Here is a 4,751-nt window from a genome sequence, read left to right as displayed (position 1 = left end):
TACTGGGAAGACTGTTTATGTTGTGGATTAGGACTTCTAGTGTTGTTCCTAGCTTTTCTGTAATGAATTTTATAGTCCTTGGTTTTAGTCCTAGAGAATGTATGAGATTTAAACTATTGCTATATAAAACTTTAAACAAAAAGGAAAAGATAAATTTGAAAGAAAAATTTTTTGTTTTGAACTCTGGCTAAAAAATTTGAAGTGGGCAGAAAATAAGAGAAAAGGAAATAAAATAAAATTCTTAAACTTGTTTTAATAAAGTAAAAAATTCTTTTAAATTATTCTTTTACTGAGAGGAAGCATTAGCTTATCAGTACAGAGAGTGAGTTAGAAAAACAGAAGAAATTTTGGCTAAGATCAAGTGTAGAAAAACAGAAGAAATTATAATATTTAAACCTTTTTTACTTTGTTTTAGAATTTACTTTGAAAAGAGAAAAATAGGTTTTGGTGAGAAAGAGAAGAAAGAGTGCTGCTGGATAGATTTTATATTTTATAGGGACTGGGTGGCTGAATTTTGATAGAGGGTAATGTGCTGTTACGGGGGGGGGCAGTTGGGAGGAGGGCGGGGAGAGGCAGAGGAGTTTTATCCCTTTATCTGTAATGTTTGGTCTGGAGGCTGGGGGGATGATATGTGGGATCTTTTACTAGGTGGGGTCAGAAAAAAGAGAGATGATGTTTTATCTGAGGGTTAGGGTTTGAAAAGGAAGGTGATGTCTTAGTTTCAGAAGATTCGTTTAAGATTTTTTAAAATTTTTTTATTTTATTATTTTGTGTATGTACCATCAAATCAGATCTGACTGGTACAGAAGGAGACTGCCCCTCTTTCTCCAGCAGAGCATCTGGTGGATTCGAACCGCATGCCTCTAGGATTGCAGTGTAGCTTCTTGCCACTAGGCTACCAGAGCTCCCTTAAGATTTCTTTTTTAACCGGGATATTAGATACGAGCTTAGGATAAAAATTTTAGCTGCAGTTTTAGGCTGAGAGAGGCTGGAGGGAGAAAAGGAAGGGGGCTTTTGTGTATAGCAGTGTTGGTGGTAGATCAGGCAGGAGGGTAGGAGGTATTTGGCGATCAAACAGACCAAAAGTGAGAAAGCTTTTGATCAGGAAGGAGAAAGGGTTTAGAAAGAGTTAGAATTTGCTAAGTGGCGGTTTTGACAAAGAGAAAGAAAGCAGAACACAAAGAAAGGGATTTTTGACCATTCGCTATTGCATTAGTAGAAATTGTCTCAGTGCCTGAGAGTGTTGAACTCAACTGTCCCATTTTAGGGCTATTGAGACGTATTATTTAACTGATACTGCATTTATGCTATGTTCTTGCAATAAAAGAGTATCACGGTAGCGGAGGAGACTCTTCCAGTGGAGGGTACCGAGAAGGGCAGAATTGGTTGACTCCTATGATGAGGGAGAGATAAGTGGTGGGGGTTTCCAGAGAGAGAGAGAGAGACTCAGGGGAATAAGGTGTTCTTTAATTACTTTTGGTCTTCACAGGAAGGTCTGCTCATGACGAAGGCAGGAGATTTGAGAGAGGAGAAATGCCGCTACCTACTTAAAATTGCTCCGGTGTCTTTTGTTCAGGACAGCAATGGCAAGAGGCAGAAAACCCCTGAGGAGGGTGTGTTCTTGATAGTTTATAGAGCAGTGGTCAGGAGGCAGATCAATACAGGTCATGCTATGTAAGATCGTAGGACTGGGTAAGATACTGAAACTCTTTGGTGTATGTGTCAGGGTCTCTGGAGAAGGTGCCAAGGCGCTGCTCTAATTGTGATAGATCAGTGAGAGAGAAGGGATACTAACACGACTGTACCCTCAGCTCCTGTTACTTCGTGGAGGGACAGAGGGAGGCTAGGGATCCGATAGAAGAGTTTAGTGCAGAGGGCGTGGGTGGGTTTCATCACAAGCTTGTGAGCAGAGGGGACAAGAAGGGATTTTTTGAGGGTCAGTGAAGCTAGAGGTTTGGTTTGAAGAGTCTCTAGGACTAGAACCAGGCGCTTGGCTGAGGGCGCAGATAAGAACATAAGGAGGGGGACTGAGTCAGAGGGGTGGAAGTCAGAGTAATCAGGTGATAAATGTTGTGGGTTAGGAGGATTTATGGTGATACAGAGGAGAGAGAGGAAACAGGAGAAGCAGGGAAATCTTTAGCCAGAACTTGGTGGGATTGAACAGGATTGAAGGAGGGAGGGCCAAGATCTGAGGTAGAAGGTTTGAGAAATTTCACTGACTTTACAACAATTCCCCTGCAAAATTATCAAGATCTTGTAGGATAATAAAATCAAAGCTTCAATTTTTAGGTCAAGGAGTTCCATTATCTAAATGGTACTATCACTAGATTTGGGTACAAAGTTTAATACATTTTTTTGTTTAACATATTCCTCCAATCCCAAGGACAAGAGGTTTGAATGAAGACAGCCTAAGGGAGTAGATTTAGATGGCCTAGACAGGTGGGAGCCCATGACAGGGGCAAAGAGTAGCAGAGATGAGGAAGGAGTCTGAAAGGCAGAGAGCGTCTCCTGTGCCAGACAAGACTCCACGGAAAAGTCACCAACTTGGGTCAAAGTGTCCTTTGACAGGGAAGGGACATGGGAGAGTCTTCTTGTCCAGGCCTGGGCTTCGAGACAGAGAACACGAGGCGAGATAGACTTGTAAAATCCTAGAATCTCTGATTACCTGTAAGGTACCTCTTGCTGTGTTGGCAGGGTCTTAGGAAGGAGGAGCCTGAAGGGCCAGTCAACCAGGAGGGATTGGTATCTTCCTGTCCAAGTTCAGCACCAGATGAAAGATTTCAGATCGAAGCCAAGAACCACGCGGAGGTAGAAACATTTCTCAGAGTTTATTGCACGCCGGGCTACTCAGCAAGGGGAGTAGCACTGGGGGTTGGGCTCAGGGGGTTTATATGAGGTCGTTGCGGTGGTTCATTGGGGCATAAAGTTTCTGGTCTTGGAAACCTGGTTCTGGGGAATGTCCTGACATAGGATTTCTGAGTTCTGGTTTCAGAAAAATGTCCTGACATAGGGTTTTCTAAGTTCTAGTTTTAGGTAATGTCCTGACAAAGGATTTTCTGATTTCAGAAAACGTCCTGACATAGGATTTTTTGAGTTGAGCTTCAACCACCATTTTTATTTTTAGCTTAACAGAAACTCTGAACTTTAATAAATGATAACACTTATAGAAAGGCTTCAGGCCTTTTGTTCATAGGTGGCTATGATCAACAACAACGTGTTTGAGCTGAACAATCAATAAGGATAACAGAAAAAAAACTTGGTACCATTGAATTGGGATGTTTGAGAAGAACGCGAAATATCCCATGGACTGCCGAAAGGATAAACATATGTCTTGGAGAAAGCGCAGCCAGAGTGCTCCGTGGAAGCAAGGGTTGTGAAGCTCCATCTCATATACTCTGGCCATTTTGCTAGAAGGAGGTATTTCTAGGGAAAAGACATCACGCCAGGAAAGGTGGAAGGTCAGTGAAAGAGAGGAAGACCCTCAACGGGGTGGATTGACATAGTGACTATAGCAATGAGTTCAAGTCTGTCAGAGATGATGAGGATGGCACAGGATAGGACAGGGTTCAGATCTGCTATTTGTAGGGTTGCTGTGAGTCGTACTCAACTGCATATAACAACAGCTGTGTTGTGCGGCATCAGGATCAGAGGAAGACACATCAACAACCTGCATCATGCAGATGACACAGCCTTGCTTGTCTAAAGTAAGAAGGACTTGAAGCGCTTGCTGCAGAAGATCAAGGACACATCTTTCAATATGGATTGCAGCTCAATACCAAGAAAACAAAAATCCTCACCATTGCGCCCATAGACAGTAATCATGACAGATGAAGAAAGGATTGAAGTTGTTAACTAATTCATCTTACTTGGATTAACAATTAACATCCGTGGCACCCACAGTCAGGAAATCAAAAGACAAGTTGCATTAGGTACTGTTGTCATGACAGGAGTCAGAATGATGGCTGCACAGTGCAGTGGACATGGGGGGAGGGATTGCATAGCAATGAAAGAGTTTTTATTTTACTTTTCAAGGAGAAAAGTGAATGGGGGGGAGGGAGTGGGCAGGGAGAAAAGTGCAACAATGAATGACTGGAAACCCTAAGTCTCTGTAAACTTTCATTAAAATTAATAAATATAAAAAAGACAAGTTGCCTTGGTAAAATCTGCTGTCGAGGATGTCTTTAGAGTGAAAAAGAGCAAAGATAAGTGCACCTGACCCAGGCCATGGTCTTCTCAATTGCTTTGCATTGGAAAAGGGGACAATGACTAAGGATGACAGATGAAGAACTGCTATCTTCGAGTTGCAGTGCTGGAGAAGAGTATTGAAGATTCTGGGGGCTGCCAAGAGAACAAACAGGTCTGTCCTGGAGAGGGTGAAATCATGATGCTCCTTGGAGGCAAGGATGGTGAAACTCCATCTCATATATGTGGACATCATGGTGTCAGGAGAGGCCAGTCCTTGAGGGTCAGCGCAAGAGGGAAAGACTCCTTGACAGGATGATTGACATAATGACCCCATGTGGCAATGGGGTCAGGTGTGTTGGAAATGGGAAAGATGGCTCAGGTTAAGTCAAGGTTCAGAACCATTGCTCACAGAGTCTCTATGAATTGAGTCAACTCAATAGGACATAACAACAACATTAAGAACTTTGTGCCCTGCAGAGTTCTAAGAGGTGACACCCAGAACTAACAGTTGGCTGGGGACATGGCAATTGACATGCAAAAATAAACAGTAAATATCTTGGAAAGTT

This window comes from Elephantulus edwardii, unplaced genomic scaffold (genome assembly GCF_000299155.1).
Source record: "Elephantulus edwardii isolate Elephantulus edwardi_28Jun2011 unplaced genomic scaffold, EleEdw1.0 scaffold00045, whole genome shotgun sequence".
Classification (NCBI taxonomy): domain Eukaryota; kingdom Metazoa; phylum Chordata; class Mammalia; order Macroscelidea; family Macroscelididae; genus Elephantulus; species Elephantulus edwardii.
This window is presented reverse-complemented; position numbering follows the sequence as displayed.